This window comes from Coturnix japonica, chromosome 2 (assembly GCF_001577835.2).
Source record: "Coturnix japonica isolate 7356 chromosome 2, Coturnix japonica 2.1, whole genome shotgun sequence".
In the NCBI taxonomy this organism is placed as follows: Eukaryota; Metazoa; Chordata; class Aves; order Galliformes; family Phasianidae; genus Coturnix; species Coturnix japonica.
In genome coordinates, this window is record NC_029517.1 from 53,385,493 (window position 1) to 53,411,927 (window position 26,435).

Below are 26,435 nucleotides of genomic sequence, written 5' to 3' on the forward strand. Positions count from 1 at the left end.
TGCAGCATGACTGTACGAACTGGGGAGGGTCACATTCCTCAGCTCATTTCTTTTTCCAAGCTTTTAGCAGGAAGGGTGAGTTAATCCCTTTCAATACTTTTTCTTATAGTGCCTATTTCTCAGATGAAGGCTCTGTCATTGCCCTCATTTGCCCTACACTGGATCACATCATTACCAGTGATGAGGCATGGTATCACCTCTATGAGCCACAGTCAAAATGACAATCCGTGGATTGATGAAATGTGAATTCCCAATGGAAGAAAAAGTACTAGACACAACCCTTCTTGGTACAGTGATGTGCACTGCTTTTTTGTTTGTTTGTTTGTTTGTTTTTTGTTTGTTTGTTTTTGTTTTTGTTTTGTTTTGTTTTGTTTTGTTTTGTTGTTGTTAGAAATGGGGTGATTCTTCTGGATTTCCCAAAACCTAGACAAACCATCAACTGCTACATCACAATACTAACTGAACTGAAGTCTTGAAACTCCAGAGTCAGGCCAGGGAAGAAGACAACCTTTCACTTGTAAGATTGTAACCTCGGGCCACAGTTTGAAGACAGTAGAGATAGTCTTGGCTGGATTGTCCTACTACGTTCACAGTATGGTCCTGATTTGGCATATTTGGGCTTCCATTTCTTCAGGTTGATGTAAGATGGATTGTGTGGACAACATTTTCCTAGAAAAGACACCATCACAGCTGCTGTGTGCAAGTCACCTCCATGCATGCAGATTTTTATAAGCATAGCATAGAGATTCTTGCTCATTGCTGGTGAAAATGCAGAGCTAATGGATGTGACTGCAATGTTCTGTAATTGAGAATCTGCACTATCAAATAATGTTACTGTGCTCCTCATTGTACTTTCCATGAAAATAAATAGAAGACATTACTTTCAGAGCAACCTGCATACATCCTTGCATTTACAGATGTGGGCAAAAATGGGTTCATCCATCAGCAAGGGAATACATTAGGACTTAGAAGTTGTAGTCTATAACTTCAGCACTTCATGAAAATTTTCTAACATGTTATGTACATTTCATTTCTCATGTTGATTCAAAAAAATTCCCCGGGCTATTTCATTATGTATCTGTACATTATAGGAAATGAGGAATAGGAATAGTTTATGAGGAATAGTATAGTATCATAGCTTAGATAGATAAAATTATAGGTGTTGAGACTTTTAAGATAATAATAGTTCAGAGATTCTCATTACAATTGATTATTGTGTTTGGATGTTGAGTATTGTTTTTCCTGAATGCAACTGGGTGGATTTGTGAATCTGGTAAGCCCTCCATCCCTTCATAAGTGAGACGTGATACTCTTATCCTTATTTGAATTTTTTGTTAGATTGAGAATTAAAGCTACGTATTCTGAAATCTTATTTTTTTCCCCAAACTTTGTCCCACTTGCTTGTTCTTTCAATGTACATCAAAGTATTTTTCACAGTAACAGTGATCATGAGAGAGGATTTCATGCACTATTGCCAGGCATTCAGAGGCAGACATGTGGAAACCTGGACTCAGTAGTAAACAGAGTGCATAAAAATTCATGTCATTCTCCATGATGAAGATGTTTTTTGTGTGATTTTGCAATTCGAGACATCTACTATACACAAAGCTTGCAAAACCAGACATACACACAAATATATCCAGGTCTAATGCAGGATATTATGTTGAGGTACCTAATAATGCTGCTTATCACTTATCAAAACATTATGTTCTTTGTTTTTTTTTCGCATCTATTATTTACTTAGTAGTCAAATTTATGACACTGTACCAGTTTAGTAGTTGAGAAAGTTTGAAAGCTAAGGAAACGAAAGAGTTCGAGCACCTGTAGTCAGGACAGTTTTATGATCTGGTCTCTGTTCCATACATCTTTTATGTACTTTAAAGTCAGATAAATTTATAAAAATTCCTAGGAATAGAAAACAAAGTTAAGACTATTTCCCATATGTGTAGCCTAACAATGTTATACTCAAGTCCTCATCTGCCAGCTTTGAATTTTTTATAAATTTTGAATTGAGCCACAGTCTCTTTAAAAAACAGTTGTTTACAAACTTAAGCTGCATTTTTAAATCCTCCAAAGCAGAGAGATAACTTTGTCATTTATTTTCTCTCAATAATTTGACAGGTGCTTTTTATTATTATTCATAGTAGAATTGAGGAGATGTATCTGAAACTATTCTTTATAACTAGAACAGCTGGAACATTTTCAGTAACCCATAATTACATTTCCCACAGGCTAGCTGTAGGCACCTTTCTCTATACACTAGTGTTTGTTTTAGATCCTTTTCTGAAATGAAGAAAGACTCACAGGTAAGTGTAAGTAACAATAAAAGCTGCTGTCACTTCCAGCTAATCTTCAAACCACCATTCCTTCTCCAAGAAACTGCTGCCTTTATAGCAGCAATTGATGAGCCACGAGCTTACACACAGGTTGATACATTCAGCATCTAGCTTAATTTCCACTACTCACTGTATCTATTAAAGTATTCTAAAAATATTCTATAATTTCTTTTAATATCCAGGGATGTAAAGTGAAATTTAAAGCAGAGATTAAAAAGCAGATTAGTTATCCATTCAGCCTCTAGAAGAGAGAACCTAGAGACAGAATAGATGGATAGTTCAGGATAATATTTTCTGTTTCATTTGTCTGACGTGCATTTGTCTACCCAAGCTTTGTGTTAGCCATGAACTTCTTAAACAGTGAAGTCATCCAGACTAGAGTTCTAGACAACATAAGACATTCCAGTTCAGCAAGGCAGGTTCAAGTCATCCACTGGCTAAACGTATTTGTATACATGTATCTTGTACAGTCATAAAAATTGGATAACAAACTGTTCAGAGAGTACCATAATGAAGGAATATCTCTAAACTCCGTAAATTTAATACTGCTCAATACTAGGGAATTTAATTAAAGAAAGGATTCAAAGTTAGGTCACATTACCATTTTCAATACTGTCATGGACAAAACAGCTTTGACTTGGGGCATTTTATTGAACTATTTTAATGCCAGTTAACATAAACTTTGAGTTACCCTGTTGCATACTTAGGAAAAATAGACATACAGTTAAACTGTCACCTTTCTTCCCATATCCTCAGGAACATCTTCAGGTCAACACCTGTCTCACTTCTTTTCTAGTCTACTCCTGCAGTTTTCTGTAGCCACCTCTGCTGTGGCCTGCACACCCAAAGAGCTGTCATTACTGCACAGTCCCCCAGAGCTCTTTTATCATGGCATCTCTCTTTCCTAGTGTGCAACTCCAGCTACATTACCAGCAATGTCCCCTTTCTTGCATCTTCTGTATTTTCTCCTTTGATTTCTACAATAAAACCACCTGTATACAGTGTACAGTGTTCTGTTTCTACAAGTTTCCAACTCAGCTAGACCTGGCTGCGATGGCCAAAAGGCAGTCCATGCCTCCTTTCCACACAGACACCCTACTGCTCTTGCTGCTACACAACCAGCTGTACCCAATAACTGGCTGCCTGGGAAACAACAGGGAAAAAGCTATTACACTTCTAAATAAATAGGGAGAAGTGTTAATCTTCTCCAAGGTTATCAGGAAATTAAAGTCTTTACAGTTACTGGTGTAGGTCTCTGCTGGAATGACAGTTCCAATGACATCATTGAAAAGGTTGTTCATTAATGAAAACTAGTTAAATAGCTTTCTCTTCATAGATTTTTCTATTAACTGTCTGAGGAAAATTACATAACAAATGAGAGACCAAAATATTTTGTACTAGAGCATCCTTTTGAGCATTTATTTGAGAAATAGGTGCTATAGGAAAAGATATCAAAAGGAGTTAACTCATCCCTCCTGCTATCAGCTTGGAGAAAGCATATGCCTTTTGAGCATATTTCAGGCTAGCTCTTCCCAAAGGCATTTACACGGGTGTATTTGTGATAGCACTCAAATAGTTTATATTATGCATAATTTTTATAAAACATGAAAGACTTTCAAATTAATTAGATAGCTGATTAGTTGGTAAGCTTGTCTGTCAATTCTATCACCCCCAACATTTCTCACAGCATAACTGATAAGTCAAATACCTGATCATACTGAAAATTAATTGGTTTTTAATAGAGGATCTGCAGGAAAAAAAGTAGTAAGCTCCAAGGTATGAACCAATAAAAATATAATACAATTTATAACTGGAGAAGATTAACACATTCTCTTTCATGGAGGCCCTTCTTCCTCCTCCCCAAAAGCGATAAAATTCTTGATCAAAAGTGTACAGTGTGAATAAGGTGAAATACTTCTTTGTGCCAGTCAAATATACAAAATTACTGTTACACACTATAAATTTTCTTTAACTTCAGTGTTATTTTATTTCAGAATAAGGTGATTAAGTAAATCTAGTCTAAAACAATTCATTAGACTCAAACTGTTTAGCTTGGAGTACCTTTTAAGCAACTATAGCAGCTATACCTGTCCCTTCACGAGTAGCACTGGGACAGGTTTACCAGAGATGTTAAGGGATCTCCAACTCTGGTGATCTTCAAAGCCCTACTGGACATAGTTCCGAGTAGCCTGTTTTAGCAGACCTGTTTTCATCAACAACTTTCATCTAGATGACCTCTGGACATCTCCACTGACCACACATGCTCTGTGACTGTGTGTCCCCACCATACTGGGAAATTAGTTTATCTAGCACAATTCTAAGTATCTACAAAATATCAATGAAACCTCAATTACAAGAGGACTTTTTTTTTTTTTTTTTTTTTTTTTTGTTCAGATTTAAAAGAATGTTATCCAATCAATATAGGGATGTGAACTGACCTATAGAAACACTGTAAAAGATTTATCCTGTTATTAGTGCACAGCATTCTGATGAAGATCTTAGTCTGTAATCAGAAGAGAAAACTACAGCTTTTGAATCAGTAATTCTGAAAGAACCTTATTCACTGACTTTAGTCCAGGGAGCAAGAATAAAAGAATACATCTAACAAACTGGTATATGGCTGTCATTCTAAGAAGACAGAGACAGTGAGCTGACAGCTTCAGAAACTGTGGAGCAAGCCTTGAGAACCTATAAGGTTAAAACCAAACGTAAATAAATTCACAAACCCCATATTTTTTGACACCTCCCACTAAGAAACATGGCAAAATGAGCTATGAGATCAGAAACGGGACATGCTCATTGATATCAAAATGTTTTGTGCTTATAAAATTATCAGTTAACTACTAGAAACCTAAAATGTAAAACTGCAGAGGTTTTTTGTAGGTTTTTTTTTTCTTGTTTGTTTCTTTTGTTTTTCCACTAAAATTATCAGCATTATCCTCCCTCACCACAAAGAATGCTTCTCTGCTTTTAAACTCTGAGTCATCGTGATTCTTTCCACTTTAAAACCAAATTTTTTCTCTCATTTCCATGTTTTATAAACCGGTACCAACATTTTTTTCTCTCTCTTACAAGATAAGGAAATTTAATCTTGTAACTGGAACAAGAGAAATGTCTGCAGGAGGAGTAACAAGTGCCTGACAGCAATTCAGGAGGCTTCAAATCTTCCTACCAGTAGGTGGAGCAAAAATGTCATTAATATTAAGACCAACTCCGAACTGGAACTCTTTAGCCATACATAGTGCGTGTTCCTCTTCTATTCTGTTTTCTGATTGCTCAGTCCAATGAGGTCTTAACGCCTCTGGTTTTTATTTAGCTTTAAGAGTAAAGGAACTTGATCTGATATGGCTTTCAGAGATACAAGAAGGATTAAAAAAACAAAGCTATGCTATTTTCTGCTCTCCTACTTACTTGCCTTCTCAGTATGTGGGGAGAGAGACCGTTAATGTGGCTCAGCACAGCATGGCTGTGCATGTATATTCATGGACTTCTGTTCAGCTGGCAGTTGCCTTGCTTGTAGTTATGAGCTCAGACCAACTGATTATCTCTTCATCCTTTAGTTATTCCATGTACATTGTCTCATTTCCTAGAACGTTGTTTGAAGCCACGTGAAAGACAATGAATATTCACTTAAAAGAAACTCCTTTTCCCATGCTGGTTTTATTTAGTCAGAGATGTACTTACAGTGAAGAAATAAATGTGCTACAAGATCATATATGTTTCAAATGCGCAATCTCAAATCTGAAGCACCTCAACCGTGACAAAATATTGATAGATTTTTCACTCAGGTAGGTACTCAATAAGCTATTAGATAGAATACCTTACACATTAAAAGAACCTGAAAGCACCTTTCAACTTCATTATGCTTCTGCAAGCTATGGATTAATGGGAATCAGCATGGGACTAGTTACACTGAGAGCAATACCTACTGGAATTAACATTTAAACTGAAAATCTCACAATGAGAAACCTTGCCATCTCTTGACAGAATCATGCCCACTGATTCCAGAGTTCACAACAAAACACAACTTTATATTAAATCACAGCTGAGCACAAGTATGCAGATACTAAGTTGGCCTTTGAAAATGACATTGCAGCTAATCATGAGAGGCTTGAATAAAAATGTATTTAGAACTTGATTATCAGTCATTAGAAACTTCCTGAAGCACCCAGGTATCTCTTAAATATAGGTATCTCTTAAATACAAACATTTCCTTCCCAAATTTGGCTCTCTTATATTTCAATCTACCAAAAATAATATTATTAAAAAATGTGTTTATTAGAACAAAATAATAGAATTTAATAGAGATTGATTTACTTCATCAGCTAATGTCAATTTCATCATCTAACATGAGAGACTAACTTGATTTTTTATTTTCTTTTTTCAATTGGCTGTGCTTATTAACAAAAACAGATCTCTTCTCAATGTAATATTTAGAGGCTGGCTTTCTAACTAAAAGAAATGTCACTGGGAACATTTCTAGAATTTTAATTAAGTTGTAAAAGGCAGACAAGATTAAATGGGAGCTTCACTGAATTACAGTCCCAAGAAAAATCAAGTAATTTAATGCAACATTAAGACAATTTAAGACAACATTCAAGTTTTTAAAAATGTTATATTTGGAAGCAATACAAAAGCTACTTAATTTTTAAATATAAACCTGTTACAGATCTTAAAACACTATGCACATCAATGCTATATAGAAAAAAGTTCATCAGCATTAACAAATTCACCTAGTTGGAGTATGAAAGGTTCTATACCACTTGCTAAATCCCTTACTACCTGCTAATGCAAAGGATGAAATTTAATTGTGCTTTAAGATGAAGGTTGGCAATTGCAGTTCAAGTGTTTATCATTTATTACACAAAGAAAAGAAGACATAGTAAGATCAAGGTTTCTTCTCCTCCTCCTCTCCTTCCTTGTCACTTTCAGTCTTGGTTATGTAAAATTAGGTTCAAAAAAGTTGTCCCAAATTAGTGTTTCACTGATAAAAAATTAACAAGAACCTCACAAGCTCTGTCCTGTTAGATCGTATGTTTAAGATTTCATACTTAGACAAATAAATAAATAAATAAATAAATAAATAAATAAAATCATTTTATTTGCTTCCATAATTTTAATAGTAAGTTTATTTCTTAGTTTATATTCCTGTTTCTATGGCTAGGAAAAATATATTTTGCTTCATTGCTCCCATTGGCTAAAAACAGCCTTTGACCAAAATGTAAAAACACTCACTGGTATTTGACAAAGCAGTGACATTTATTTTCCCTGTTTGTAGGAGAGCAGAAAAAAATTAACAATTTGTTTGTATACATCCCATAATGAAAGTAAAATAGCAATGGAATTTTAAAATATGTAAAACACTCTGTCTGAGTAGAAGTATAAAATGTATATTTCTTGCAAATTGTTCTCTCAAGTTGTATTACTTTGAAATCTGACTTATAGTAAGTACTTGAATATACGCTGTAGTAAAAAGTATTTTTAAATACAGTGTCTTGTTTTGTTAATAATTTGCAAAATGAAAATTGTCAAAAATTATCTTCAAGTTTAGTCTTAAAATATAAAGGTTAACTTAGTGAATCCTAATAAAAGTGCTATTTAATATATTTTACTTTAGCTAACTCAGTTAATTTTAAACTCCAAAGGGACTTTTCAGCGCCTCAAAATTTTTCTGTACAAAAAAAAATCTTAAGTTTATTCATCCTTTTTATATTTGTTAAAAAATGTCAGAATAATACCAAGAAACCCGAGAACTCTAGAAGAGTAATTATCTCCTGAACTATAAAAGAAAGAGCAAATGCTTGTAGAAGCTCAGAAAGGACAAGAAACTCCTTCAAATAAATAAATAAATAAAAAGGCAATAGCAATTTATAAATTGTATTATTATTCATTTACCTGTTTGACTAACTAGGTTCCCTTCTTTGAGAAAGGATATAATCTGCCCTGATTCAGCAAGGGTTTGTTCACAGCCTCCCATGCCATCATCTTCACTAAGAACCCAGTAACAATATCTGGAGTGAATATATGAACAAAAAGTAAAAAATAAAAATAAAAATGGGTGGGTTTCTGGGTGAATTGTCAGACTCAGAGGTTATGTTTCAAACTGGTATCTGGTCCTGAGTTGAGTTTTCAGGGACTGACGATTGATTTGATACTGCCCTCATAATGCCAGACAAAGATGATAATTTAAACCACTTTTTTCACACACTTCTCTTTGAACTCCTTGCCTCTCAAGCAAATTTTCAAACAAAACACTTTGTTAGGCATAAATTTATAGTCATGGCAACATTGAGATTGCCACATTCTCATAGATTGGTTTTATTTTAGTTCATTTTTCTTTGGGAACTGCTAAAGGCATAGAAAGTTCTGATGCTGTCTTTTTAATCAAAGCTGGGCTAAATCTTCAGGAATTGCAGAACAGGAATAACACGCAGTTCTTTCAAAAAAACATTTCATAATCAAAAACTTGTCCTCACCCTTGAAACTGATGTTTTAAAGAATTCCTAGGTACAGATTAAGCAGGTCAGGAAATTATACACATCCATGATTTTAAAATGTTCTAAAAGTTCTAGCAGCAGAACAAGTTTTATGAAGAGTTGCAGAGAATTGATGAACAATGGTAAGGAAGGTTTATAAAAAGGAAAATGTACAACTGTTGCAACATTTTAATATTTGCATCTTTCCTCATACATCTCTATACATATATTTTTCATGTGATGAAGTTTAAATTGAGGTAATTCCTCAAAATAAATAAATAAATAAATGAAATCAGCTACAATAAAAAGAAGCAGTAAAAATTTAATAACATGTGTTTGTCTTATCAGGTGATTGTGAAGATATGTGCTGTCTAAATGAACTGTTTGAACTTCTTGGTTTCAGCAAATAGTTAATTTCTGTTCAAGCATCCCAATAACTTGTGTCATGATGAGGGTAAATGTTATATTTCTAAGGCAGGTAAATTCTCGTTCTCTCTGGCATTAATTAGTACTGGGTACTGTCAAAGAATATTTTTCAGCTCTTCAGAAATCAATTTGATAGCTTTATTTCATTTTTGTTTATGACACAGCTAGGCCTGACAGCCAGCAGGTTACACAATCCACATTAAACAGCCCCTAGATTCAAGAAAGGGCCATTTGAATTGAACCCTAGGGCTTCTGCCCATCAACATTTTCACTCCATTACAGGAATATGAATAGTCTGCCAGCAGTGATACTGAATCTTACTTCTACTATTTTCACTGTAGAATTCTTGAGTGGTGAGTTTCTTCTTGCCCATAGTTCTCGTATCACTTAGCTTTCAACTGTTTCTTTAATAGACTTTTTTCATTCACTTGGACTTCAAGACGGTAGCAAATGTCCTATTAAATTTAATTTTTTTGTAGCATTTTTAAAGACAATTACCTTTTTTGTTTGGAGGTTAAGAGTGGAACTGTACTCTTGAGCTTGTGGAAATTGATTACCATCCTCTTAAGACATCACAACAGAAATCTTCAAGGTTATGGATTTTTTATTTGTTTGTTTTCCTCAGAAAACTTAAGATTAACTGAGGGAGCTACAGAAGCTCATAATGTTGGTAGAAAGTTCAAGAAGGATAGCTTATCTTTTCTTTCTTTTGAAACATGACTCCTGGCCACAGAGGAATAAATGTCTCAAAAGTTTTTACTTTTATGAGACCACAGTTTTCTTTGTAATAGTTAGCAAGATTTTCAGTAACTCATTATAATTATTCAGCACATTGTCACAGCAATAAATAAATCAGTACCTCCTAAAAGATCACAGTAATTTAAAACAATACTTCAGCCCTTCTGCTGATAAATATGCTTTGACTCTAATAGTAAGTATACAGTGTTTGAGTAAGGTGAATGGAAATTTCTATGGGAGATGCTTGTCAAGATGTTTTTTTAAAAAGTTAAGTACCATACTGTTTAAAAATGCTTAATGTTCTATAAATAATTTAGATAGATATTATTTATTCAGTCTGTCTTTATGTTTGGCTTTGCCCAGACTGTGAAAACAGTTAATCATTCAGATCTCAAAAAGCTCATTTACTGTAGTATATGCTTTCCTCTTGAACACTTATAAGTCTGTCAGTATGTTCAACCACAATTTGGTCAATGGAGATTTTAAATTTTTCCTTTTGGAATTACAGCAGTTGTGAAGCTGTTGACTAAGGTACTGAACATGAACCTTTACTGAAACAGAGGCTATGAAGTTATTGCTCTGTGATAAAGTAGCAGTGTATAGCAATCTAAGCCATAACAGTAGGATTTATTGAGATATTACAAAAAATTAATTTGGTGCACTCAACATGATTTCTTTCAAATAAAGGCCTATTGTAAAAGGTAAAACGTTTTATTTGAAGTACATTGACAGAAAATGAGAATGGCTCTGTTTACACAGCAGGAAAAGTAAGGTAGACACTTCAGCCTTCTGGTTACAAGAAAAGTAAGGTAAATAATTCAGTTTATGTCACTGTGAGCCTCTTCATAAAGTTTCCCAATGAATTCTGTAACAAAGCAATATGCATTTAAACACTATGTAGCATAAAAAGATGATTTTAAAACAGATACATGGAACTATTTCTTTATACACTAGATAGTGAACTTCAAAGAAGCTATTGCAGGAAGTTGTGGAGGCAGGTGGTATTGGGTGCTTCAAAAATAATTTGTGTACCATAGCTCTATGATCAGACCCAAAAGGGAAGGGGCAAACAGATAGCCTCTGTATTATCTTTGTTTCTCTCAGCATCCGTGATGCCACAGAAAGGAAAAGACGAGAGAAAATGAGCAGATGGTGTAGAACAGAAAAATGTATCTTTCCCAGCATAAAAAACTAAACAAACAAAAAACCCCAAACGTTACTCCTGCACATCAGCCTTTAACATTTCACTACCTTCTGACTGCATGGTGGTCCTCTAACTGTTTACAAAACAGTATAAATGTAAAAGGTTAATATTTGTGATGTATAGCCTCTAGCTAATTATTGGATCAAAGTATTTATCTTTGTTTTAATAACACGTATTTTAAGCACATAAAACCCTAAAATACCTGTGTCTGCAACTGTTCAGAACTTTCAGCAGAACTTTCAGGGACCTCCTTCCGCCTCTTTCAACACAATGAATAGCAATGCTCATCAGCTACTCCATGGAAATTAACATTGTACAATACATAGCCTGTCAAGCTAATGCAAGGCCCTTTGCTTCTTCACTTAGAACTGAAGTACTCTTCAAGCTACCTCTAGTTTACTGCCAATATTAAATCACTAATCAATAAAAATATAATTGAACACTTTTCTGAAAACTATGGGAATTTTCATGAAAATCATGTGAGGCGGAGCAAGTTTACTAAGATATCCCTGCTACAGCAGAAAGAAAATGAAGAAATCCATACCATGTACCTATTTAAGACAGTTTCTCCCTGTGTACAAACCATAAACACCTTTGGAAATGTCAGTTAAAATAGAGTTTAGAATACTTACATGCATGTACAAAGTTGTACAATATAACCTTGACAGAAATATCTGTTTTCTGCCTGGTTTTTGGACTTTTTATACTCATTTTTCCTTTAATCTCAGTTTAATGCTCTGCCTCCTTTTTTGTATGTGTTCACATTTCTTCTACAGTTTTGCTGCACAGGAACTTATTTAATCTGATTGTGGTGCGAATTTTGTCAGTCAAATTCATTTATCTTTCTGATCAGACTTTACAGGCATCAGAACCTAATCTTTCTTAGGTTTAAAGTGAACACTAAAAATTTAGAATCTCAAAATATCTTTTGTATGATTTAATAATTCTCAGTTAATTAACTCTCAAACTAAAGTACTTTTTTTTTCTAAGTACTGGTCAAGTAAATGCACTTAATATGGCTGTCTATATGACTGAATATTCTAATGTAAGTGTGAGGAAAAGACATACTATTAAGGGGAAGAAAAATCAATTTTCCAAAATCATTCCAAACTTATTTAAAAGTACTTTATTTAAATAAAGTGAATAAAGTGGTGTTGGAGGTTTTTATCTCATTTTTCAGTAGTTATTTATATTTCTGTGTAGGCCAGGTGGCAGTAGGCTGAAGGCTGCTACTCAGTACTGGTCCAGAATATCCAGGCAAAAGAAATGAATGCTGAGTCCTTAAATTAAACCTTTTTTTTTTTTTTTTTTTTCTGCTGCATATGTATTCATACAGTCAAGAACTCTGGGTAATCCAATATCAGAAGGAAAACTGATCTTTTCAAGGTTTATGCTTGGGCATTTGTCACTATCCCACAATAAAATTGAAGGGACTGGACTATTATAGCACTTTGTCTAAATGCTATTCATCTGTAAATAATGTTTTTTTCACTTGTATTTTACTTGAGAGCATTTAAATGAAACTCTCCTTTGAAAACCCACTTCTCTGTTACTTTCTGTTTAATAGTTCTTTTATTTCTTTAAGCAAATGTTATCAGAAGTATCAGCTGTCTTAGTAATGAAAGAAAACATGTCCAAAAGGTATTTCTCTATCTTATAGAGGAAAAATGTCAATTCTGAAGTATATTTATTGCTCTTCAGAAAACCACGCAACAACAAGAACAACAAAAAACCTGATGAGAAAACAGCATGACAGCTTGAAATTATTTGGACAGCAATGCCAAAACTGCTTATTGAAGGCTTACCTGTGGAAGTTTTTTATATTAGCTGCATGCAGATTTATACTATCACTGAAAGAAAATTGATGTTACTGAAAATAAGTGACAAGGTAAGAAATATGGGGCAAGGAAAGTCCCTGTAAAATCATGTACAACAATGTGCAACAATGCTCACCTTCATCCTTGATGGTTAATCTGGATGGATGAGTAAATTCCTTTACTCCCCAGTATGTGGATGTAGCTATTCAGAGGGACATAAATACAATCTTAAGCTATTAGAGAATCCATTGAGATTCGTCAGTTCAGGTTGTCCGGTTTAAACTAGTTATAAATTACTGTTAAGAAAGGCAAGAATAGTTAGATTGATGGGACATACTATGAAGTTTCAAGAAATAAACAGACTAATATTAACACTTGTAAGTTCCTTAGGGAATCATCCTTTCACAGTGCACAAAACTCCAAGAAATGATTGCTCATTGTGGTAATTCTTAACAGGAACTTTATCATAGTTCCAGGCTGACCAGATAATTCTTCTAGGCTGTGTCCCAAAACAGTGCAAATCATCTGTTTTTTTTCAAATTGTGTTACCTTCTCCTGCCACAAAGGCAAAGGGCAGGTTTTAATATGCCTATACAAGAACTTGGAAACACCATGTCTAAATACTAAAGCTTTTCATATTTATTTTTCTCCATGGACATTAGTCCACGACTTTGTGTCAAAACTTGGTGAGAGTAATTAGCAAGCAATTAAACTTTGTTTGAATGAAAATAAATGATAATAGGATTCCTGACAGGAAGATAATACTGAAGATTAAGTTTCAAAGACCAACTGTAGCTCTGATTGTATCCAGAGAAGCATGGCCAGGAGATTGAGAGAGGTAATTCTGCCTCTCCATTCTGCTCTCATGAGACTGCACCTAGAGTACTGAGTCCAGTTCTGGAGCCCCCAACAAACGAAGAACACTGAGCTGTCATAGCAAGTCCAGAGGAGAGCCATGGAGATTATCAGAGGGATGAAGCATCTCCCCTACAAGGAAAGGCTGAGAGTTGGGGTTGTTCAGCCTGGAGAAGGCAACATGGGGACCTTATAGCTGCCTTCCAGAACCTGAAGAGGGCCTACAAGAAACCAGATGAGGGACTATTTATAAGGGCATCAAGTGACAGAATGGGGTCAAATGTTCTTAAACTGGAAGAGGGTATATTTAGGAAGAAATTCTCTATTGTGTTATTGTGTGGGTGGTGAGACACTGGAACAGGTTGCCCAGAGAGGTGGTGAATGCCCCTGCTCAGGAAGTATTCAAGGCCAGGCTGGATGAGGCTGTGAGCAACCTGGTCTAGAGGGAGGTGTCCCTGCCTATAGCAGGGCGTTGGATCTAGATGATCTTAAAGATCCCTTCCAACCCAATCCATTCCCTGGTTCTATGATTCTATGACGTTTGTCTTTTTGAAAGACCAAACTTATGAAATAGTCCTATCTAATTTCACAGCTGGGACTGTCATTCTGGGATTACCAAAGTCTGTTTTTTTACAGACACATACTTCTCTTTGACCATATCCTGCAGTTCCCAGGATTTTCCTACATGCATTGCTACAGCTGTCAGCGAAACTTTCCAGATAATGTCAACATTTGGAAATGGCTATCTTTTCACTTGACTTGGCAGAAGTGGCCTATGAGTGCTAACAGAGAGACACATGAGCAAACTTGTTTCTCCAGGGAAGCAGCAGAAAGTTCAGAGGAGACAGGAAGCTACTCAGTGCTGTATAGAAGATAATTAAACAGTTCATTAAAGATAACGTGATTTTGATAATAACCTAGTCTACATATTTATACATATTTAACATTTATGCTTGGTATTTGACACAATCAGATAATGTGACACCTGAGGACCAGTGACTGACTGCTCTTTTCTGGATTATTTTTCTTCTGTTGAATCTGTCAGACTCTTGGAAGTAACAGTGTGGTTTGGAGGATAATACAACAATTAAAACCGGGAAATTCAAATATCTGAGACTGCATCTGCTGCCATTAAAGAACCCAAAAAGTGGTAGGAGCAGATACAGCTTGTTGCTACACTGAGAATTGTAACACCCAGCAGTTTGTGAGGAGTGGTATCATGTTCCTGGCAAGGAACAAGGACAGATGAAAACTTTACTGAGAATCTATTCATAATGAGAACTAGCATTTTCTAAGTAAAAGTGAACAGAGAATCATGAACACTAATATAAGAGATTATTCTTTTGTACCATTGACTCAAAGCTTGTGAAAGGACACAGGTGAACACGACCAAGCAATTCCTGGTCAAGGGTTGAGAAATCCTCTGTCTGAGTGACACAGATAGACAAGGCCAGGGGCAACCAGAGAGAGATAAGCTGCAGCTTAAGGGTCAGTAACCAGTCTTTTTTCGGGCTTATCTTTAGGAAGATGGCCATCTCAGGGGGTGGAAACAGGGATGTCACGTGGCAGGAAAAAGGGAGGATAAAAGATGGAGCAGCAACCATGAGCAAGCAACCTGCTTGCTGACAGACTCTTTTGGACCTGCTACCTGAATCCTGATGCCCACTCCCTCTCACACTTACCCCACAGCTTCTTCTCTCTACATGCTTGCAGCCCAAGGCCCGCCATGCTGCTGCTGCTCTCCGCTGCTTTGCTTTTGCTTCAGACCATCAGAATGTCTTGCAATGGGACTGCTGCTGGATCTGCTGGTGACTACCTGCTAGAGACAGCTAGGAATTAAGGCATTAGCAGAGGCTGTACATCTGAAGGATTACTTAATTTTTATTCACTGCTAAGGGTCTTACTAGAAAAATAAATAAATAAATAAATAAAAAATGAATGCTCTAAAATGCTCAGCTGTAACCTAAATTAACATGAACAAAGTCTTTGTAAATATAAAGAGCTGAGAACATCAGCTAATAAGAATGGAAGTCCAGTGTCAAACCTTCAATAAGAAGATTAATTTAATTTCCCTATTTCTTACTCTCTGTCACAGAAGAGGATTAACGTTGAGCCATTTTCTCCCCTCATTAGAATATTTGTCAAGAAAATGAGATATAAAATTTTTAAATGACTCATTTATTGGAAAGGACCAGAGCTATTCTACTTTCTACTCCTCATGTTGAGCAATTAATTGGGTAGCAATTTGGTTTCTTCTTTTGTTCATAGCTCTACTAGCCTACCAAGAATAGATAGAATTTGTCAAAATACATTATGAGGTCAAAAAGCAGATATATTATGAATTATGTCACACAGTTTTAATAAATAAGCATGTTTACAGTAAAACATAGTCTGTAGTAAAAATAGTTTCCCAGAGTGAAACCACAGTAATACTCAGGGATTTAAAAGTAATCTGTGATTGAAAAATATATCAGTGTCCAAAAGTATTCAGGTCAATAATGAGTTTTTAAAACCAAACATAGAAATGCATGTTCCTGTGTTTACAAGTATTATTTATGTTGAAGAGAGTCACCAGATGGGAAAGGAGTCCTGCACATCAATCTTTTATCTTAGAATAAGCAAGAAGAACAAACAGGAATAATTAGCCAACCATAGAACTGTGAGAGGAAAAGTGCACCAGTCCAAGAAAACATAAATGTGTGGTTACCCTTGGATCATTTGTTGCTTAGAAGGTGTCAGAACTACAATTAGTGTAACTTGGCTTTCTTCTTCTTCTCCATCTGTTACTTTAGTCTGTTTCCCACTGTATTTATGCATATTTAATCTCAGATATGTCAGTGCTCATTTTATTTCAGTGTTTATTAACTTTGCATTGTCTGTGGTTTGGTATATAACTTCATATACTTTTTTGTAATGTCCAGTTTTAAAAGTCATCTTCTTCACTGATATTTCTGCAGAGGAATAATTAAATAATTCAATTCATTAAAAAAGAAATCTTCATATTGTACTGTTGACTACATTTGCAGCTGTATTACTCGTATTGCTATCAAAGAGATTTAACAAGATTATCAACACATCAATGTCCTTCAAAAATCTTTAGATGATGATGTATACAAAAGGATGGAAGGAATCCAGGTCTCCATAGCAGCCTTTTCCTTAAAAGGAAAGCAATGCATAACAAAACAAAACGAAGGAGAAAAATAAAAAGACACTATGGAACATCTGTCCAAACAATCTACCAACACTATCCCTGAAAACCTTCTAACTTGTAAGAGGAGGACTCTGCCTATTTTTAAAATATTATTTTTCCCACTAGAATCTTGATTTTATTTGAGAAAAACTATTGTCTACACTGTTCAAATCACTGCACAAGAATACCAATATATGAAATAACTCAACTTGAAATGTTATAAAGCATTTAAAGTAACACAGAAATAAAATACGCACATTCTGATGTTTTTTTCTTCCTGAAAGTAGAGGAGATTTTGTTTGTTTGTTTGTTCTTAAAGAGAAAGATTGAAAATATTGTAAAATATCAAATTATTCATATAGAGGCCACAAACATCTGTAAGAGTTTCAAGACCCATATTGTTCACGAAACATTCCCGGATGGGTAGTTTAGTTATTATAAACCAACTGGGAAGTTTAGTTATTATATACCAACTTTATCTTTGGCATGCATTTTATTACCCATTTCCTTTCCTGTTCCTGTCACTATTCTTCTAAAAACATATGGGTTTTTTTCATTCACTGTATGAAAATGGGATTACTTATTAACCACACAAAGCTATGAGATCATCACAAGTAGCTCAAAGAACAAGTCTTTACCTCATAATACATTCTCAGACACTCACCCAGAGAAACGTAGTCATGGAGTACCATTACACATTTACATTTGCCTTTATGAAAATACATCAGTTCTGGATTATTATTTCAATAACACTCGTAAACAGAATATCAGTGATTCAGACAAGCCTAAGTGATGTTTAATGGTGTGACTTCTTGTAATGTTTCTGATTTGGTTAAAGAAAGAATATCAATAAAGTAGATTGTTCAACTAAATTAACCTTGCTTCCTTACAAACAAGAGAATCTCTCTCCTGATGATACACTTATTAACTTATTTCTATGTTCAGCCCTAATGAGTTGCTAGCAATGTTTCTTAAATGAGCTGCAGACATTGCTTCTTAATGGATACTGCTCTAGGTATTTTACAGAAATCTCTTCTCTATAACAGCTGCTATAAGTGAAGTATCAAAGATAAATAGGGGATCAACTTTGACAAACATGAAAACTTTGGTTGCAAGAATGGAGAAATAAAGATGGTTGTGAGATGGTTCCAATACATAGAAGGCTACAAAGGTTATTGTATGCTTAAATTCAACAAGAAGTCTCTCCTACATCTTTCTGCTAAGGACGACTTCTGTTTATACTTCATGAACAGTTCTGTGTATGCAAAAAGAGTGTTTGTGGCTAACAAAAAATTGAACTACCAAGCACACAAAATGTTTTTAGCTTGCTTTTAGTTTTTAACTGCTTTATGACGCTACTAGTAGGCTATTAATTATGCTAATCCTGCTATGTTAAGTTTAGTAGCCTGTGATGGCAATTGGTAAGAAATCTCCCTGCCTTTATCTCAACCCATCAGTCTTACTTTTAATTATATTATCTCTCCCTGTGCTTTTGAGAATGGGGAGCTCTTTCAGTTTGAAATCACCATGGAAATATTGTATATGGAAACTAGCTGGAAGTATAAACATTGTTGTAGTGAAAAGCAGACTTTAATCTTGCTGTTGTAATGCTGACAAGAAACAGAGGAAAGATTTCCTTATAGTTAGCAAGATTTTTCCTTTAGGTTGTTCATTTCCTCAGTCTTAGACAAAGCCTGACAGCGCACACTTTAAACTCTTTCTTGTTGACTGTCTTGTTGACACCTGTTGGAAAAGAGTTTTGATCAATGTTTTAGCAATTCTATGACAGCATTTGTAGTCTGTACTATCTGATGTACTAAGTTTTGCTGTTTTTCTCAAAGATTTACAATATCCAAAGTAAATTCTATTCTTCTATGAAGGAAGTATATTCTTAAATGTTATTTCATAAGTCTATATTACCTGTCTCTATAGCTATCCAGTGCAGTCAGAAGCCAGACAAAAAAACAAAGCAGTTTCTCATTTATATTGCTGTAAGTCTTTCATCCAACAGAAGTCAGCAACTAGGAACAGCAACAACTTCAGTGAGGTTTGCCGTTAGCTGACATTCAACAATTGTGCTTTGATGTCATTTTATCTTTTTGCTTCCTCCCACAAGGCTTCTTTTTAAGTCATACTGAAGTCAGCTTTTACTCGTATGCAACATATTCAATTTTTATTCAAGAACAGCTTTTTGCAGCTAGTTCTAATCAGGACTAGCAGCTGAATTGTTAGAATTACACTTCTGCCTCAGATTATGTTTTATGTTAGAAGACATGAAAGCTCCTTTCAAATGCTGCTGACGCATTAGCTAATTAGATATATATAGTGGAACTGCTCATAGAATAAACATGATATATTTAACAAAGGTTCATGGGATTTTTGTTTTTTTTAAAGTGCATTAGAGAAGATAAATAAGGTGTAATTTGGATACATAACTTGTGTGGAAGGCTATTATTTTCCTATAAATGTAGAGAGTTAAATTTTCCGTCTTGCAATAATAAATACAGACCTGCTCAGAGCAGTCCCCAGGAAAAAAGCTGATGTACCTCACCACACACAATTTGAAATACACTGGATATAACCATCTAAATTCTAAATATAAGTATTTCCTATTTCTTTTGTTTTAGAATGATAGAATAAAAGAATTGTTTTTGTTGGAATCAATCCTTAAGACAATATAGTTCTGACTTCACTGACAAAGGCATGTACATCTTTGACATCTTTGATTTTTTTTTGCCATATTTCATATTTTCCCATATTTCAGGAAGCTTTATATAAAGTGGACAAGCTCAGTAAGTGGCAGAATTAACAGAGCTTTTCTATTCTTCAGACAAAGCAAGTTCAGAGTACAACTGAGAGTGTGTAATGTGGTGTGCAATCATTTCAAAATATAGCAAATGACTGAAATGAACTGCTCTACAAAGAATTTTTATTTTTATTTTAATTTTTTTTTTGTTCTGGAAATTATCAGTTATTATCTGACTCATCAATGAGACTAAGGCAAAATTATCAAAATTGGGCTGTTTGCCAGAGGACTGGCCTATTAGTGTGACTAGAGCTACTTTGGACTACTGTGTTCAAAATAAAGATTCTGATACAATAACAGAGGACAACATGGGACAATAGGAAAAAAAAAAAAAGAAGCTTTTAAGCCAAAGATTATGAAACAGCTAGCAAAGGCACTTTTCTGTTTAGCATGAAGCTGAAGAATTTGAAATTGATATATGCCTTAACATCCCAATATATCTTTTTTTTTTTTTTTTTCCCTTTAAATATTATGTAGCTATTTTTCATGGTTTTGTGCCGTTGCTGTCAATATTCTACATCATAACATCATGTGCAGTATGAATCATTAATTGAGGGTATAAATAGTGGAATCATGTACAAAGGAAAAAGGGTTAAAGAGAAAGTAACTTTATAACTGAACAATACGGATTGCTAAGGGAACGTTATATGGTATTAAAGGTGTTTGAATGGGACAAACTGTTCTGATGGTATAAGAAAGTGTAACTGAGGGTATGTGGAAGTGTAATAGAGGGTATGTGGAATTGTGATCGAGGGTATGTGGAAGAATGGCAGTGTCCCGAGTACTCAGCTCTCAGAGAACTACACATCCCAGAAGATGCTGCGGCCAGAGATGACTCACCGGAGGAGGACATATATAGTCTCACTTCCAGGCTGGAATGCTCTCTTCTTCTTCTCTCGCTCTCTGCATTCCAGCTCTGTTGTCTCTGCACTCCAGCCCTATCACCTAGAGTTAACAGTAGGCCTCCCAGTTTTCGGGGATTTTCTCTTTCTCTTTCTCTTTCTTTCTTTCTCTCTCTCTCTCTCTCTCTCTCATTTGATTTATTAGCCTCAATTATATTGTACTATACTGTGTTATCTTGTATTCCAATATCATATTTAGTAAAATAAGTTTCCTCCTTAGATTGCTGCCACTGTTTTTGTCCATTCCCTTCTTTCCCTTCATTTCTGGGGCGGTGGCCCCTGTCACAGGCACAAGTAAACCTAGGTAACCCGTGACACTATTTCACTGGATTCTTAAAAAGATAGGCCCTTACCACTAATTCTACTAAATTAAAAAATATCACTGACTACCAAAGAATGGAACAAACAAAAAACAAATAGAAAAAAAAAAAATCTGAAAGGGAGTGTAAATACTTATATGGACAATGTGTATCTGTATCCATCAGGCAATTAAAACAGAAATACCAGAGAGACAGAGATAAGAAGGTTGTTCCAAAAGAAATGCCTCCTATTTTAGTATGTCAGCCCATGAACTCAGAGGTAGTTGCTGGTGCTGCGGCAGTAGAGGTTCACCCTTCCCATAATTATTCCTCTACATTTTGTTGCCATGTGACAGATGGCTGCAGAGTGGCAGTCTGACAGAACTGCATCTGACGTGGAAGTGTGAACAAAGCAAAGGTGTGTAATTGAAATCCTCGATATGGAAAAAAATTGCAAAAATTGACCTCCATCGGTGCTTACTGAACATTTTTGGAGAGCAAATGGTGGATAGGAGCACAGAAAAAGATGAACTGTGTGAGCAACATTTTTCTAGCAATTACATTATCATAGCAGCTGTGAAGCAGTGAGCCACCTGCACTTGTGGAGCAATATTGCTTATAAAAAGTCATGTTTCGTTTTTTTTTATTGAAGGCAGGAATTTTAATCTATATTTTTACTTACCAGCACAATATTCAGAATCCAATTTCATTCAGTATCCACCGGACTACTTGCATTACAAAGCTAAACTTTTAGATGTCTTGCAATAATATGTATAATGAAGAACATAAGCAGAATAGGCTAATGAAGCCAGTAATATAGAATCTGATGAGTAAAGGAATGGTAACATATCGTAAGAGGCCCTTGGAGACTATTGTATTCTTGGTTATTTTTGTTGACTTTTCTTGTAGTGAGAGAAAGTAAAAGAAAAGGAGAAATTACAGATCCTGATATTCTATTAAAAGAGATCGCTATTTAAAGATACCGATAAAAGGGTGCTCTTCTTTCCAGTATTCAGATGGAATAGCCTACACTGGCAGCTTAAAAAGTCATATTCTACACATACTTAGTTGGTACAGGAGCTCTGTAATAACACACGCGTTTGAGTATAACCAGATTAAAATGTTATGATTTTGTGACTGATCAGCTCTTAATACAGTCCTCACAAACTAACACAGAAAATGTACAAATGAATGGATGACCAACAGCAAGTACTAGTTTATTGAAGAAACAAGGAACACTACCCTTCTGAATAATGGTGCCAATTGCACCACTTGGGAATTTCTCTATGTTCACCAATATAACAGCAGCCGCCTTGTTATATTTGGTGAATTAATCCATTTTCAATCTGAAGAAACACAGAAAATGTATTGAATTTTTATTTGACTAGAAGGTTGACTGCTGCTGCTTCAGTTTGAAATTCAACTATGTATAGTAGACAGATTGCCGTTTCAAAAATGTGAGCTCAAGTTTTCATTATGTAAATGCTTCAGCAAAAAGCTAAACTGAAAGAAACCATTTTCATCAGCTGAACTATTCAAATAGAAATTTACCCTCCTTCATGTCAACCAGATAAAGTCTCACATCTTTATTCCTGCTACATTTGTCTTTAGAACTTGTAATGTGGCTACTGTAACTATAGCAGAATATGCTTGAAAGACTGCCATCTGCTCCGCTGAAATTACTAACATTCTTATTTCAGCCAGGTAGTTCGCACAGTGTGGTGTTTTCCCTCTGCTTGTGTCACAGTAATTGCTGACTATACCCTAATGTCAAAAATATCTTAAATATTATTATACGTATTCTGTCCTCCTACTGTACAATAGGAAACTGGTGATCACTTTCCAACAAAACAGTCAGGTGTTTAAGTGGTTTGAGATTTTTGAAAAGTTAAGTGGACCTTCTTTACCTAGAATAACTAAGAGTCATTTATTTCATGCGCTTGGCAAACCTGTTCTAATACGGAGAAAGAAGAGGGGAAAAAAAGCATCTTTCCTGTTTTCTTAACAGATTCTGGAGGAATCTGGAGGAGTGGTATTTCTTTAGAAAAAGTGAAGAATGCACAAGTTGCTGTAGGATTTTTCAGAATCAAAGCAGATAGATAGAAAAACAGAAGTGCTTCCTTTTTGATTGTAAAGATTTTGTTTAGCTTACTTTAAACTCTGAATGATATATATATATATATATATATATATATATATTATAATTATGGATATTTGTACATTATTAAATACTTCTAAACTGCAGAATACAGTCAGAGAAGCTTTCTTCTACCTTGTCATGTTAGCATTACTTACTCAACTTTTCTTCCATCTTAGTCTGTGTCATCTCAGAACACAGCATATTCCACACAAGCGATAAGCATGCCCAAGATAAATTTTTCCCTGGCAACTGACAGTATCATCAAGGAAATTGCATTTTAGATTTATTTTTAGCATTGTTTTGGCCTTAAAGTTACCACTATCTTCATTCTTCTTAGGTTTGAAGAGTTAAAATCCAAATATCAGAAATATGCTGAGGTTTGTTAATTTGGCACTCAAGATTTCAGGCAAGGTACTTAACTTCTCCAAATACAGAATCAGGGGAGATAAGAATTTGCTTCTGACGAAGATCCTTCTTTGCATTTCTTATATTTCCCTCATAGAATTATCCAAATCCAGAAAGCAGAAAAAAGTTAGAGAAGGAAAATAGTTAAAGAAAACAGTAGAGAAAAGACAACAATGCTGGACCATTCAAAGATAAAATATATATACACATATATATCTGTAAGAAAATAGAATTATTAAACTAAATAGATAAATTTTCTTCTTAAATACATTGAGGCAAGTACAGAAGGGGTACTGAACAATTTGCATAGAGCGATTAGATTGAAGCAGATTGCTTAATAGCAGACAGGATTTGAAGGCTGGATTAGCAATGCACCTGCAAAAATTGCTACATTTTAATAATTTGGTACCTAATTCAGTGTACTTAAATAAAGATGCATCCAAACACTTCCAGGGAAGTAGGTGATGCTTATTAAATGATTGTACAAGGTTAATAAGAATGTATTTTTGCATTTACTCCTCAACCATGCCCATAAATCCTACTATAGGCAAATAACAAGTGCATGAATAACAATTCAGTTAGGAAACTGTTAAGTCTTTCAAAATAAACATTTTTTATGTCTTCAGTTATGAAATTTCAGTTCAGATGTGGTACAGTAATTCCTTTTTAGTCACATCAGAAGATCAGAATTAACGATGTTAAGCTTTTTGTTTTGTTTTGTTTTGTTTTTACATTTGAAATAAACATCCTCAAATAGAATGAATAGCAAGTACTCCTCATTGAAAATAAAAATAGTTTTCTTAGCACTGTGACTTTCCAGTTCAGAGAACACAATCCATTTCCTCTCAAAGACATATCATCTATCTTCTGCTTATTCTATGAGATGTAAAATTACTAATAATTTTCATTGCCAATTAACTTGCTGTCTGTACATAGTTCTACTCCAAAATCCTAAGGAAGCCCTTACACTGGCAGGATTTCAGGCACTCTTGGGATCCTGTTGAATCAAATACAGTAAGGATAACTCAAACTATAAAATAAACATTATATTGAAATTTGGCATACAAAAACAGAATTATGAAATGACATTAGGCTAACTCAGTCTAAAAAATATTGTTTGTATTCCGTACCTCACTTCCATTTATTCTGCTGTAGGTGAATTTACAACACATCTCAGAAAATGTGCTATCAGGGGTTGCAAAGGAGAATACAGTGTTGATAGGTTTAAATATATATATAAGAAGACAATATAAGTGGTGAAATATTTCAGATTTTTTTAACTCATTTTCTCTCACTATGTAGCACTGAGTTTTACCCCCAAAGTAGTAGTTTCATTTGTAATTTGTTATCTTTCACCAGTGTTGACCAATGCTTTGTTTTTATAGTAAAATATTTTTTTTAAAATGGAAATATATCCATGATTGAGTTGACCCACTGAATCCTAAGTCTGCACTAGCATCTCATTGTTGTTTTGAATGGTATATTCCATCAGAGCTTTTTGAAGGTGCTTTCCACCACCCAGAGAGCATTTGGTGTTGACCACATCTCTATCTTGACCATTTTCAAACCTTGACTTCAGTTAAAAGCACATCTTTAGGCATATCCTGGAAGATATCCTACTTTGCAAGAAGAAATGGTATGTCCAGTTCTAAAGAAGACAACAGACCAAATAAGCCAGTGAACCAAAATTCCTTACCCAAAAAGGAAAACAGATGTAGAGCATTCAACTGCAAAATTACATAGTCTCTTAAAGCAGAAGAAAAATAAAATATTAGTCACCATAGGATCTCATGGATTGTATTTATTAGGAAAAAGTAGTTACAGAAATAGCAAACATTATACATTCATGTAGCTGTAGTTAGAATTATAGTACTAAATGTGTACCAAATATGTTTAATGCTAATTGCCATAAAATTTGCATTTTATGATAACTGTTACCCCTGTGTCAGTTTTCAAAAGCAAACCTAATATGCTTTGTTCTTATGAGCTTATGATTGATTAAGCAAGAAATGGTGAAACAAAAGAAAATAACTGCTTGAAACTTTTGTTTTAAATGTCTTTCTGTATATTCAAATTAAAAATTATCTAATTTATGTTATAGTAGGACCACAGACCCATTAAAATTGGTCACAGCCAAAGAGTTATGATCAACGATTGAATGTCAGGGTGGAGGCTAGTCACAAGTGGGGTTCCTCAGAGATCAGTCTTGGGGCCAGTGCTCTTCAACATATTCATCAATGACACAGACAATGGCAATGAGTGCACCCCCAGCATGTTTGCAGATTACACCAAGCTGAGCAGTGCAGTCGATACATCAGAAGGAAGGGAAGCCAACCAGAAGCATCTGGACCGGCTGGAGAAGTGAGCCCATGAAAACCTAATGAGGTTCAACAAGGCCAGTTGCAAGATGTCACACTTGGGTCAGGGCCATTCCAGGTATTTATACAAACTGGGAGAAGATCTCCTTGAGAGCAGCCCTGAAGAGAGGGACTTGGGGGTCCCTGTAGATGAGAAGCTGGATATGAGCCAGCATTGTGCGCTCGCAACCTGTAAGGCCAACTGTGTTCTGGGCTGCATTAGAAGAGGGGTGGCCAGCAGGGAGAGGGAAGTGATTGTGACCCTCATATTCAGCTCTTGTGAGGCCCAATCCAGAGTACTGCACCCAGGCCTGGGCCCCCTAGTACAGGAAGGATGTGGAGCTCTTAAAGCAGGTCCAGAGGAGGGCCACTAAGATGATCAGAGGGCTGGAGCACCTCTCCTATGAGGAAAGGTTGAGAGAACTGAGCTTGTTCATCTTGGAGAAGAAAAGGCTCTGGGGAGATCTCATTGCAGCCTTCCAGT